This window comes from Fukomys damarensis, unplaced genomic scaffold (assembly GCF_012274545.1).
Source record: "Fukomys damarensis isolate Sample0158 unplaced genomic scaffold, DMR_v1.0_HiC HiC_scaffold_21, whole genome shotgun sequence".
Lineage (NCBI taxonomy): Eukaryota > Metazoa > Chordata > Mammalia > Rodentia > Bathyergidae > Fukomys > Fukomys damarensis.
In genome coordinates, this window is record NW_022900933.1 from 23,493,317 (window position 1) to 23,508,476 (window position 15,160).

Below are 15,160 nucleotides of genomic sequence, written 5' to 3' on the forward strand. Positions count from 1 at the left end.
CAATAAATTTTGCAAATAACCTATATGCCCATGAACATATGAATGGATAACGGAAAAAGAAAAAAAAATATATATAATATATATTATATATAATAAAGACAGATAAATTTGAGTGATTTGTAGGAAAATGGATACATTTTGAGAACACATTGCTAAATGAAGTAAATTGGACACAAAATATAAAATGTTGTTTGGTTTCTGTTACGTGCGAAACCCAAAATCTAAATGAAATAAAGGGTAGAATAAAAGAGAAATGATAGGAAACTGGGATGTAGTCATTTTGGAGATGAAAAGGGGATCTGAGGATGGGGTGAGAAGAGAGGGCCCAGAAAGGGAAGGGGAAAAATGATTAAGATTTGATCTATATATGTACTAATTCCTAAAGTTAATGTAATGGATATGTATTACAAATAAAACAATAAAACATTAAAAGAACTGCATTGTGACCTTAGAATAGTTCTTGCTCCTATAATTTTATACCTTTTTCTATCTTACATTAGCATTAATAAGCAAACACTGGCTATGATATGTGTTAGGTAGTAGAGATAAAAGATAAACTGGTATTGCCATGCATACCTGTAAACCCACCACTCTGGGTGAATGAGGCAGGATTACAAATTGGAGGTCAGGCTGGGCAACTTAGCAACTTATTAAGAGCTTTTTTCAAAAATTAAAAAATAACTCTAATAACCTAAATTAATATAAACATTATATATCTTAAATATGAAATATGATTGATAATGTCAACAAGAATGTAAATGGGGAAAGATAATTTAGGTATACTAGAATAACAAATTGGATTTTTGTTTGAACAAGATTATTGACAGTACTACAGGTACTGTCAATGTTCTATTAAAAGGTGGAAGAGGGCTGGGAATTTAGTTCAGTGATTCCTCCACCTGCCTCACAAGCACAAGGCCCTGAGTTTGATCCCCAGTATCCCCCCAAAAAAATAAAGTAGAAGAAAGAAGAGATACCAGAAATGGGCACAATAGATAAACCAGAAGTCTGATGGTGTGGCCTGGAGAGATGCTATATTATTCAAGAAGAAAAGGAGAACACAGCTGATATTTTGGATATAAATCCAGGAAGAGAGTCTGACTCACTACAGGAGAAATATAAAGAATAACTGCTTTCTTTCTTAGGTATTATTGAAGATGTAAATTACAAAATAAAGAACAGTTTTACTGTAGTTATTCAACTTTGTATACGTGGAAATATAAACTGGGATGAGACTAAATGTGAGACTGCAGCTCAGATGGCATCTGAATGAGTATATCTTAAAGAATCATTATACAAAAAAATCATCGACCAGATAGGGACTGGAATTTAGCATGAATATGCTAAAGATTGCTTAGAGTGAATATGTAAGTTAAGAAGATCTGTAAGGGCAAAGCCTTGAGATGATACCAATTTAGTATGGGACTGAGGACTGAAGATATAGCTCAGTGTACAACATTTCCTTAGCATATGTGAAGCCATGCATTACACACGAGCACCTGGGGATCTGAACTGATATACGTAGCCCAAGAAGAATAGTCAAATAAATGGGAAAAAAGAGCATAAAGTTAACACAAAATAACACATTTCTAGAATATTTCAGCACAATGACCCTAAAGAAGATCTGTAATATTGTTTTATGTTCTTATTGGATATAATACTAATTTAGATTTTCTTTAATTTCTGTCCTTCCTATCTAGTCTTCAATGTGTTTTTCTTCTAAACTCCCCCAGCCACTTATGTCCATGGCATAACATACTGATACTTTTTGAAAGTGATCTGAGCTCATGTAGTTTTTAAATGAGTTCAGCATATAGCTAATACTTAACAAAGATAATAAGAAGGGAAAAGACAGAGGAGGAGTAGAAAACTTCATATGCATCAGATGGTAAGTGTTATGGAGTTCCTGTCTGTTTGACTATCTTATGTCTTCTACCAAGCCATGAAAAATCTCAACTTTCTCTGAAATCTTGAGGCAAGTTCTCCCCCTTTCCAGGATGTTCATAAGTTCTATAGTCTTCTCTCTAGAATAGAAAAGTCTTGAGAGTGGGGATCTTCCATGTCTGAGTTTTTATTGCATCCCTAGAGCAGCAACTAATTAATTTTTAAAAAATATAAATATATAATGAAAAAGGAAAATGAACCAATTCTTCCATATGTCATGTAATTGTATAATTTGCTAACTCCACGTATTATCAGATATATAAACTACTAGTTTAAATAATAGTGTTATGTATACACTCAGTATGACTTTCTTACCAAATGAAATCTATTTTCTTGAGAAAAATGAGAGAGTTGAATTATTCTTCGCATCCACTCTTTTTTCTTTTTGCTGTTTTTCCCCCCATTATGTTTATTCATACATTTAAAGCAAACAATACAGTTACATTTATCATTGGGATCTTGTACCTTTACATGATATATCTTGGTTCTTATTTTTTCCACATAGCACTGCCCTTCCATCATCCCCTTCACCCTTCCCTATTTACAAAAACTTTGTTTCCAGTTTTTCACTTTTTTTCACATTTTCTTTTCTCTTACTTCCTTACCCTTCCCACTTCCCCTTTACTCATTTTCTTCCTATTTCACACTATTGATTATACCACTTGAACCTTATTTACACTTTCAGTTTTTCACACCAGAGAAACTATTTGGTTTTTACTCAAGTGAGTCCTATTTATTTCACTTCATAGCACAGCTTCAGTGTGCATCCATTTAGCTATAAATGTCACTAGTTTCTCATTCTTTATGACTGAGTAGTACTCAATTTTATAAACAAACAACCTTCTTTGTCCAGCCTCCAGCTGATGAGCAATTGGGCAGTTTCCAAGTTTTAGCCATTGTAAACTATGCCACTATAAACATGGGTGCACGTATGTCACTGTAGTATGATTCTTTTAATTCTTTTGGAAAGATACCCAGGAGAGGGATGGCTGGGTCAAATGGAAGCTCTAGTCCCAGCTCTTTGAGGTATCTCCAAGTTGATTTCCATATGGTTTCACCAGTCTGCACGCCCACCAACAATGGAGAAGGGTTTCTTTCTTCCACAGCCCTGTCAACATTTGTGATTGGTTTATTTCTTGATAGCAGCCATTCTTTCTTGGGTAAGGTGGAATCTCAGTATTGTTTTCATCTGCAACTCATGAATGACCAGTGATGTTGAACCCTTTTTCATATACTTATTTGCTGCTTTTAATTCTTTGCCTCAGAAATGTCTGTTCATTGCAGATGCCCATTTTTGAATTAGGTCTTTGTATTTTGGGGGGTCTGATTTTTTTTGAGTTCTTTATATATATTATAGATAGTAGCCCTTTGTCTGAGGAGTACCTGGTAAAAAGTTTTTCCCACATTGTAGGTTGTCTTTTAGCTCTGTTGGTTGTTTCTCTTGCACCGCAAAAACTTTTTAATGCAATGATATTCCAGTTGTTGATTCTTTGTGCAAGTTCTCATGCTGTTGAGGATTTATTCATAAAGTCTTCTCCTATTCCAATATCTTTGATAATTCTACCTAATTTACTTTCCAGTAAGTTTAGTTTTTCTATTTTGATATTTAGATCTTTAATCCATTTGAATTTTAGTTTTGTGCATGGTAAAAGATAGTGATTTAGTTTTAATCTTTGGCAAGTTGAAAGCCTGTTTTTCCAACACCATTTATTCAAGAGGCCATTTTCCCTCCAGTGAGGATAGTTGCCTTCTTTATCAGAGATAAGGTAGCTGAGTATGTCTGGTGTGATTTCTGCATCTTCTAAACTATTCCATTGATCCTTGGATCTGTTTCTTTGTCAGTACCAAGCTCTTTTTAATCACAGTGGCTTTGTAGTATATTTTCAAGTTGTGAATTGTGATACCCCTGTCATGTCTCCGTTGCCTAACTGGTTTTTGCTATTCTAGGTCTCTTTTGTTTCCAAATGAATTTTTGGATTGTTTTCTCAAATTCTGTGAAATATAGTGTTGGAATTTCAATTGGCATTGCATTGAATCTGTATAGCAGTTTTGATAGTATGGCCATTTTCACTATGTTGATTCTTCCTACTCAGGAGCAGGGGATATCTTTCCATTTTCTTATATCCTCTTTAATCTCTTTTTTCAGAGTGCTGTAGTTTTCAGTGTAGATGTCTTTTGCTTCTTTGGTTAGGTTGATTCATAGATACTTCATTTTTTTGGATGCTATTGTGAAAGGAATTGTTTCCCTAATTTCTCTCTCAGTAAGTCTTTTGTGTACAAACAAAAAGGCTATTGATTTTTGGATCCTTCACTGTTTTTAAGAGATGTTTCTTTTTATGGTCACTGACCTCAATCCTATCTTTTATATCTGAAATTCTATCTTCATATTCATTCATCATGCTGCAAATGCTTTCTATAGAGTTTTTAATCTCCTGGATATCTGTTTGAATCTGTTGTATGGATTCCATTTCATTCCTATGTTGGACATTCAAGGTTTCCATTTCTTTCCTCAGCTGGCCATTTATGGTTTCCATCATGGTACTGAGCTCATCTATTTTTTTTTAAATTTGTTTCTGTTCTAGAGTCTCTAATCACATCTTTCATTCTTCTCTCCATCTCTGTGGTTATCTGGGAAATTATTTCTGTTTTGAATTTTTCTAGAGCCTCCTTTATCTGTTCTGTTATTTCCTGTGCTATTGGTTCAGGGTGTCCAGATGGTTGACTATTTCCCTCAGAGTTTACCTTTTGTGAGGTGGAAGTCTGTGTTTGTGCATTGTTTAAATGCCTCCTCATTTCTATTTTTTGATGTTAGTATTGTCCTTGGTTTAATTCCTCGGTTAACACTTAAATCTTCCAGATTTAGCTAGGTTTAGGTTTTGAGCCTCAAATATCTCTGAGGCATGCTCTTTTGCATTATACCAGGGAGGACAACTGATTAGATCAATCACAGGAACTTAGCTCAAATGATGTAATCAGCAACACAATAGCATCAAGCATAGCTTAGAAAGTAACATTTGTGGTAGTTATTAATCCATCACCTTTAAATCAAAATCAAAGACCAGCCCAAAATATGTTCATAGTGAATAAACTCTTCAATATAGCAATTTTGCTCTTTAGGTTGGGGATTTAGAAGAAGTTGGGAGGAATTGATAGATAGGATAGAGAAAGGTTAGAAGTGAGGTCAGTGGACACAGAAAGATCACAAAACTCTAGGAAGAAGCTGTTGAAGAGAAGAGAAGACAGAACAAAATATACAAAAGAACAGAACAATCTAACAGCAATGGGGAGGCTATAATTACTTTTAAAACTAATGACAATTGAGAGATGGGAAAAAAGAAGACAAGGAAAAGAAAGAAAATAAATTCAAATTAGGATAGAAACAGGAACAAAAAGGGAGAGAAATGAAGATAAAGGAGAGAGAGAGAGAGAGAGAGAGAGAGAGAGAGAGAAGGAGAGAGAGAAAGATAAAATAGGAAAATTTTTGAGAAAACAAGATAATTTTTAAAAATGATTAAAGATAAGAGAAAAATATTACTTTGAAAATAAAAAATGCAAATAGAAATAGAAAGCCTCTTTCAGGATATGCCTCTGTTGATGCAACAGACAGCCTGGGCAGGAGTGTACAGATCTAAGTTAATTAGTCTCAGCAAGCCAGCAGCTGCCCCCTGAGATTCAGGCTAATTTCTGGCGGCAAGGCCCAAGTTATCTCTGACTTCCAGCTGCGTTGAACTCTGCAAGGTTCTCCTGCAGGTTTCAGCTGTCTTTCCCCTGAAGTTAGACCAGATTCTGAAGTGAGCTGCTCGTCCCTCTGACTTACCAACTATGGTGGTGTGGTGTGCCTTCATCACAGAGTTTTTCTTCATTTTTCCAGTGGGCTTCAGTTTTTATGTAGGAGCCTCACAGGGGCCCTCTTCTCTTGTTCACAGGGGTGGGGGCTGGTCTCCTCTGGCATTTTGGCTCAGAGCGGCAGGCCTGCCACTTTTTTTTTTTTTGGTACTAGGCACTGAACTAGGATCTTTGTGCTTGCAAAGCAAGTGGCAGAACCACTGAGCTAGATTCCCAGAAACACTCTTGTTTTTACTGATACTCATAACCACTGTATATTTTTTAAGAGAGTGGTCTGGGATCATGCTCACTGTAATTAAAATTTAATAGGAATAAAGACTTTTTGTTCAATAAGAGTAATAATATACTTTCTACAATTGAATTATAGACTTTTCTCATTTGTGTCTGATTAATTTGATTGTTTATAAATTTTTTAATTTTATAGAATTTTTCAACACTATAATGTGATCATTTTTTTTACAGATTTTTTAAAAAATTTGAGAGCAGAAAGTTTTGCTACAAAAGCAATAAACTGAAAAACTGATGTATATATTATCAAATGCACAGATTACTGGTTATTTAATTAAATGAAATTTGTGTAAACTCCACTGACACCTGTACAGTTCAATGTCTAACTATTTTAAAGCATGAGATTTACGTAAATTGATGTAAAGCACACAAATATACCATTGCATATATCCAAAATGAAATTTTGAATGTTTTTCTTTTAGTCATTTTCCAAGTATCTCTAATTACTATCAGGTTCAAGAATATTTCTTTACATTAGATGCAGACTTGAATGTCCAATGCACACATAACACTGATTGATACTTGACAAGCAATGTGGAGCAATAAATCTGTCAGAAATCCAATAAGACAGTAAAATTGTAACCTTGGTTTCTGATTCTAGAGCATACAGGCTTCCTATAGCCAGAAGAAACAGGAAACAAAATCGTAAGCCTTTTCAAAACCTGTAATATTCAAACTAAAGTAATTTTGATTCATCTTGTTGAAAGGGTAAAACAAACAAACAAACAAACAAATAAATAAATAAATTTCTATTGGCCAAAGTAATCCCCCTCAGTAATTCCAGAGGGAAAATTATTTCCCCCTTAGAAGTAGGAGAAACAAAGAAAGATTGTGAATATTTACATTTAAATAGCATGCAAAAAAATTTAAAAATTACGTTAAAATCCCTTGTTTAAAGTTAACCAAACATAAAGGGAGAAATTCTTTGAAATGTTAAACTGTGAAAATGTTTTTATATAATCTCACAGATATGCTACCTTTAGTTCTGAAGCAGGTTATGACTACAAATAATAAAGCTTCTATTACAGGAAATTGAATTTTCAGTTAATCTATAGAATATGATATTTTAGAAATAGGAAATGGAGGTTGTTCATGTTGCTTGTAAATGAAATCATGATTCTATGGGAAGCTACCACTATGGAAATTAATGGATGTCTTGCTGTTCACCTACCACTATGTCATTTTGAAGCACATAGTATTTACTATGAATAGTCATACTGGACAGAAAGAGCCACATTCTTTGATTTCAGATATATTAGAATAACCCTTTATTTTAAACACTTTGGCAAAGAGAAAGCTGTGTCCTGACACTGAAATATACCACGTTATTCAACAGAAAACTAAAATGACAGTCTATATCTAGTCTTTATTTATGCTCTTAATTTTAAACCTGGGGTTATCTAAATTCATATTTCTTTTCCCATTAATATCTGGAATTAAAGGAAAGATGCAAGCATTAACACACCTTATTTTAATCTTAAATATCTTTAGTTTCTCCTCATTATTTTTTCCTCTGAATATCTCTTATTTCATTTTCCCTATTGCTTTTCTGTGTCACAATATAATATACTACTGTATATATTTTTGCCATAAGAAATTAATCATAAATATGCATGTTCTTAACTAAAGTCCAAGATCTTGATTCTTTCACTCACATTTTTCTCTGGGAGGTTAGGATTGAGTTGGATTGTGTGTCTTTTGAATTTTAGATTATGGTATAGTGAGAGTTCAGAGAACTGCTGTCTACTGAGGTTGAAGATGGATCTCACAAGAGATCATAAGTGTGAGTATATTTTACATCATTGTGATGTTATTGGATCTAGTTTTAAGCTTCTCTGTCTCTTGAAGACTGGTATATCAAGCCTTTAGAATCCAACAGTATCCTTGGAACTGGTTATTCAATTCACAAAAGGCTGATATATAAACTAATATACCAATTTGCTCATTAGGACTCAAACTATGAAAGGGAGCCAAATATTCTCTCCACAAAAGGAAATGACCATTGGCTGCCAAACCTCCAACAGATATGCACTTGAGTATGACATCATGGCAATGAGAGACAGCTAGATGATTTGGGAAGCTGCTCAGTATGATAATTTGATGGATCCTTCTTTGATGTCACACTTTACATGCAGGTTGAAATAAATGTCTCTAAAATAGGTCTTCCTTTAGGAAATGCCTTCCTTTAATGAGTGCAAAATATGACTTAATAAATATTTCTTATTTATGGATGTCTCTTTCTTTAGACTTTATAGAAGCTACATTATTGTGCACACATTCTTTAAATGAAGAACAAGGAATTGTTTATGTTCTGGTGTAATTGCAATCATATTCATATCCAACTTTGAGAATCTATATTCTGAGACTAACTGGGATTTGACACTCCTAAACCTTTTTTTCTCCCACCCCATCTGCATGGATTTTACTTTTTTTTTGCTACAGAACTTACTCCTATTGTAATTTCATTAATACTACTGTTCCCATTATAATTCTGATTGCCATAATTTATTCTGTCATAGAAGTATGAGCATAAACAAAATGTCAGGTCTTATTTAACCTTCACAGAACATGCTTAGAGTATAGGTATACTTATTGCTTTAATATTCATTTTACAAGTGAGGAAACTAAGATTTACAGATGTATAAGGTAAATAGACATGATGAAAGCTGATATTTAAAGTCAGATATAGCTGCCATTGATCTAGATTCTAACTGAAAGCAATTCTACACTGATTTTCTGATAGTGATCTTTAATATCTAAATCTTAGAAATATCAGTGAGCCATTTGGGAGAATTTTAAAAAAATAAGCTAGAAAAATAGAGTGACATCTGAAAGTTGTTTTGTTGCTTAGATTTTTCTAGGTAAAATATTCCAAAGTAGATTGCTACTGCAATTTATGTAGCTTTGAATCCACCAGGGTAGAGTAACCCCAGTGAAATTGCTTGCCATATTAGATTTGTCATAAATATTATTTGAGAATATTTATAGAGTATGGTAAGTGCACATGGATCTTAGTGAAGCATAAAGCTTTAAAGACTATGTGCTTGTTCCAAAGAGCTTGTGATCAAATTTAAATGTGGAGAGGATACTAGATACCTATGAAATATTAATATAGAGTTGGTTGATTGACTCATAACTTCACTCATGGTACCATAAATCAAGTGGTAACATTCTAAACATCTAATGAGCATCTTGATAGATCAGCAAGACCATGTTATGCCTTCAATGATAGCACCAGGTGGTTTCATTTTGAACTGAAGTGGGAAACAGGCAAAAAGAAAGGGAAAAATGCTATACAACCAAGCATCTTGGAAGTAGCAAGTGTAGAAAGCCATCCTCAATGGAGACCATTTTTTTTTTTGTTCAATAAGGCAACCACATTTCTATAACCAAGAAGGTTATTTAAAAAAAATTAAAATGAAGATAATTTTTATCAGTTAGTTTTAAGTTATAAGTTAACAGTATGTGTACTCTGAGAAGCCCAACTAAAAGTAGAAGAATATGGATACAATTGCTGAAATAAAGAGAAACATATAGTATTGAAGATGGTATTCTGGAGTGGATTGTCAACTGCTCCATGAATTTCTGTGGGTCATTAACGACTTTCACCATTCTTAAATTTGTATTTATTTATTTATTTTGGTACTGGGGATCAAACTTGGGATCTTCCACTTGCAAGATAGGTGGCAGAACCACTGAGCTAAATCCCCAGCCTGACTTTCACCATTCTTAACATGCATACTACTATATACACACAGATTTAAACATGGGAAAAGACCTTCCCTTTTACTACTTTTGTTAAGGCATGAAGAGAAAACAAAAATTGCTGTGATCTGCACAGTGTAGAGTCTGAAGCCAGGGAGAGTGGTGGTAGATGAAGAAAAAATGAAGAAACAAAGACTATTCTTTTTTTATCATGGCTATTGGGAGTTCTATAAGCCTTACTTATCTGTACGTCAAGTTCTTTCCCCTGTTTGGGAAGTTTTTTGCCTTACTTCTGTGAACACTTTTTTAATGTCATTTGCACTCTCTCCTGGTTCTTCATTGACTCTGATCACTCTTATGTTATTCTTCTTTGCATCATCTGGAAGCTGCTGGATTGATCTCTCATGGTCCCTTGCTATTTTTAAAAAATTTCATTTTCCTGGTCCCTAATTGCAATCCTGTGTTCTATATCTGAAATTCTATCCTCACACTGGCTTGTTCTGCTGCATAAATTTTCAATGGGGTTTTTAATTTCCTGGAATTCTGTTTGCACCTGTTTTATGGATTTCAATTGTTTTCTATGTTGGGATTCCATCATGTTTATCAGCTCTGCCTTTTTTTTTTAAATCTGTGTCTGCTGTGGATTTATTAATCATGTCTTAATTATGGACACAATCTGTGTTATCTGAAAATTATTTCTGTTTTTATTTTTTCTAGATCCTCTTTTGTTGAGAGTTCAGGGAGTCCAAATGATTCAATATCAGATTGTTCCATCTAATTTCCCTTTGGGGTTACCTTAGGTGATCTGGAAGTCTGGTTTTCAGACTTGTTTATGTGTCTTCTCATTTCAGTAGATGCAGCCTGCTGTGCCTTTGTTGAGGAAACTTTTGCTTACACATTGGTCTTCAATTCTCAGCAAGCCACTGAGAGGCCTTTTCTCTGCTGCTCATCCCTGTGTCACTTCCTGGGTTCAAAATGGTGGACTTCTGAATCCCTGCACTTCCCTTTTGTCCTGGCTGGCTTCTGGCCATAGCCTGTGCACACTTGGGATGGTATCTAGGTGTGCTTTTTGCTGGGGCCTTTATGTAGCTATTGTCTGGGGGGTGCTTTGGCTGGGGACTATGTATCCCAGTTCCTGTTGTCTGTGTAGGCTTCTGGCTAGGGTCTTCAGGCACTGATAAGTGGTGTCAGGGTGAGCCTCTAGCTGTTGCTTGTGTCTGTGTAGTTCATTTGCAGGTGGGTCTTTGGCTAGGCCTGTGGATCTGAGCTGCTGGGGACAGGGGAGGGCCCTGGCTAGAACCTGCCCACAATCACACCTCTCTGGTCCCTGCTGGCTTCTCATTGGGATGACAAAAACTGTTCTTGAAAGTTGGGACTAGGCAGAACCATAGCTTCTTGGGAGCTAATGGCCACCTGTAGCATGATTGTTTCTTGATTGAGGCATGCACAGGAAGGAAACAGGAAAGGATACATAGTATAACTCTCTCCTGTGGCTGTGCCATCCAGGTTCTACAGTGTTAGTTAAACAGACACCTGTTTAATTATCTAATCTATGGACAAGAAAGGGAGTAGGGAGGAGATAAAGGGACATCTTCTTCAGGCTCAGCCTATGGCAAATATATCTTTTCCTTTTAGGCTTCCTCAGTTGCACCAGCATCTCTGCTAAGCCTGTATATTTCATCCATTTTTTTTCCTTCATGTACTAAGCTGATCAGTCATACTCCAGTACAGTGAGAAGTGGGTGTGAAGTCACCAGCAATTCTGAGTGGCCAAGTATAAATCAGTGAAAGCATGAAAAATTCTGATTATGTCTGGGTACTAAATTTGTCCCAGCTAGCTCATCTTTATAATACAATTTTTCTCTTTGTCTGTCTAAGCTTATGATTTGCTCTCAGTTGATGCAACACTGAGAAGTGAAGTAAAGGTGTGTGATTAAATTCGAATACATATAACAAATGTCTAATAAACAACTGATCCAGGTAAATTATCCAATACAAGATGAAAAGATGAAAAGCTGGGCTGGGATGTAGCTTAGTGCTTGAAGGCTTGCATGTGTGAGGATTTGAGTTTAGTCTTCAGTAACAAACATAAATAAGTAAATAAATAATGATAAAACTCTGATTTGTTTTAAGTTAGTTGTTTTGTCTTTATTTTAAATTATTTATGCCATATATATCTTTTAAAATTTCCTGTTAGATCTTGTTTCATGGAGTCTGTTTCAAGTCAAGATCTATATTGTATTCATCCTTGTAACAACTAGTACTTAATGTTTGCAGGCATGTACTAGGTGCATATTATATAATTATAACAATCTTGCCTATTCTTAGTTCTAAATGATACACTTAATTTATACATATACCTTGCAGAGCCATACTAAAATTAATATCTATACTAGAATTGACCATATCATGTGGGATCACTAACAATTTCCAAATAAAAACTAAAAATTTTAATATTTGAAATGTCTGCATAAATCTGTAGTTAGAGATATGTTTCATTAAAAACTGATAGCAAGACATTGAAGTTTGAAATAGAGAAGTGAGAAATAAAAGTTCAATAAACTTTCACCAACAAATAACAGTAAATGTAAAGAAATATTTTAAAAATAATATTTAATGTCCAAAAAATAGCCACTGGATATAGAAAAAGAAATATTTGCTCAAAAAAATCCACTATATCTTAATAAGAACAATGAGCACCATTGGCTTTTAGCTGTGAGCTCTGTCTCAACCTCAAATGTCTTACCCAAACTATTCTAATGTCCCACACTGTAGAAGCAAGCCAAAAACAAAAACAAAAACAAAAAAAAACTGGGGCTAACCCTTTCTCAGCATCCATTTATAAACTAGAAGTAATACTTTAGAAAAAGTGAGCAATGTCTCTGTATCTGATCTTCATTTAATTGTACAGACATCCTGCATGTGAGGAGAGGTGGGCAAGACAGGCAAGCCTTGAAAACACTCTTAGTTATGTGTGAGACAGCTTACTTTATTTAGAAGGGAGTGGATAAAATTCTTCAACACACAATGTTGTAAAAAACAGTGGAAATCTTAGTGGACAGCCCTTAAGTGAGTGCCTTTATAGCTCCATGATATAAGTAAATAAAACTGCAGAACAATCAAAGGTTTAACAAAAAGAACTCATAGTCCTACAGTCTACTTTTCAGGTTGTGAAGAGTGTGCAAGTGCACTAGGCTTTAGCTATTTAAAAGCAATCATTGCAGACTTGAAAATCCTTCCAAAATCAAGCACAGATCCACTAACAGAATAGAAACATGAGGACTTAGGCATTATCTTTGTCCAATTGTAGAGGGCCATTAAATAGGTAGGTGAGCATTTACAAGGTGATGGTCTGATATACCTTTGTCAGGAAACTTATACATGTTATAGTGCACCAAAGGAGCAATTTCATTATGAACACACAATCTAAGCACAAATTCAAAGCAAGCAGAAAGAAAGAAAATAAATAAATAAAATGGAGCAAAAATAAATTAAAAAAACAAAAGTATGAACTCAAAAGTTGGTTAGCAATGATCAACAAAACTGATAAGTCCTCAGTTACCAAGAAAAATTTGATAACCAAAATCATGAATGAAAGAGGATGTTTCATTATTAAACTTGAAGAAATAAAAAGGTTACATGGATATGCTTTGTAAAACTTTGTCAAATTAGGTAACAGATAAAACAGACCAGTACACAGAAAGACACAAAATACTGAACAAAATCTGAATAGACTTATAACTGGTAAAAGATGAAAAAGGAAAATTCAAGTCAAAAACCAAGATGACTTCACCAGTTTTAGCCACTAAATGTTTAAATAAATTTCAGTATCAATCCTGTACAAACTCTCCCAGCAGCCTTTACTCCCCACACAGGCCATAGAGAAAGATAAAAAAGGGGACATTTTCTAACTCTTTCCATAGGGCTCTTATTGCCTGATAATAAAGCAAGCTATTCCTTTCTGAGCTTGATAAATAGCAAGTATACAAACTTAATGTTAACATCATACTTAGCAAAAGACAGAAACCTTTTCTCCAAAGATCATAAAAAGGGATGAGCACTCTCTTCATTTCTCTTCAACATTGTATTGATGGTTCTTGACTGGTCCAAAAGGCAAGAAAAAGCAATAAAAAATAACCAGACTGCAAATAAAGGATTACATTTAGCTCTATCTACAGATAACATGATTTAAAAAATATACATGCTTACATACACATACATCATTAAAAATAATAGCGACATTTACCAAGATGCAGAATATGGTATTGATAGAGAAATTTAATTATATTTCTTTACACTAGTAACTAACAGTTCAAAATTGAAATAAAAAAGCAATTCTGCCTACAACATCATCAAACATAGCAATAAATTAAATGAAAGAATGTAAAAATTTTTCATGAAAATTGTACATTAAGTACATTGAAAGCTATCAATGCTCATAGATTAAATATGTTAAAATGGCATTTTTCTCAAATTTGTTCTACAAATTCTAAGTGATTCCCATTAAATTCCCATCTTGCTTTTACTACCAGAAACAGCAAACTGATTCTAAATATTTTTTTTTTGTGGCAAGAGATACAGAATAGACAAAATAATCTTTAAAAATAAAAAATCAAATTTTAACTCATTTTCCTTGATTTTATAGTTACTATAAAGTCATCATTATAAAGATAATGGTGTACTACAACTGGTGTTAAAATGTGAGTTGTGAAATAAACTTTGTCATATAGTCAATTTAGTTTCAGCTCATGGAGAAATAATACACTTTCAACTAATAGTAATGGGACAACTGGATATACATATGCAAATGAATGTGGATGACCCTAAATGATTTATAGCTTTTACACACAAGTAATATTAAAAGTGTACTGTTTACAAAAGGAAATTAACTCAAAACAAACCAAACCTAAATTTAAAAATTGAAAGTATAAAATTCTTGGAAATAAACATACTAGTAACTCTTGGTGTCCATCTATTTTGTAAGGACTTCCTGGGTAGAACACCAAAAGCATATGTAAAGAACTTTTACATTGGAGCGATACAGAGAAGATTAGCATGGCTCCTGTACAAGGATGATATGCAAATTTATGAAGCATTCCAGATTTTTTTTCTCATTGAGTTTATTGGTACATTTTAGGTATACAGTGCAGTTACATTCATTATTGGGATCTTGTACCTTTACATGACAGGTCTTGGTTCTCATTTCTACCCCTGCGTACCATATTTTTAAAGAAATGGAATCCATGAAACAGATTCAAACTGATATCCAGGAGATTAAAAAAGAATCCATTAAAAGTGTTCACAGCAGAACCAGCCAATGTGAAGATAGAATATCAGATATAGAACACAGGATTGTGGTTAGTGACAATGAAAAGAGA

The 15,160-nt window shown here is 34.0% G+C and overlaps 1 pseudogene; it reads left to right on the forward strand.

Annotated features, from left to right (window-relative positions):
- Nucleotides 1-14,796: 14,796 nt before the first annotated feature.
- Nucleotides 14,797-14,889, forward strand: LOC117287198 (annotated as a pseudogene).
- Nucleotides 14,890-15,160: the final 271 nt, after the last annotated feature.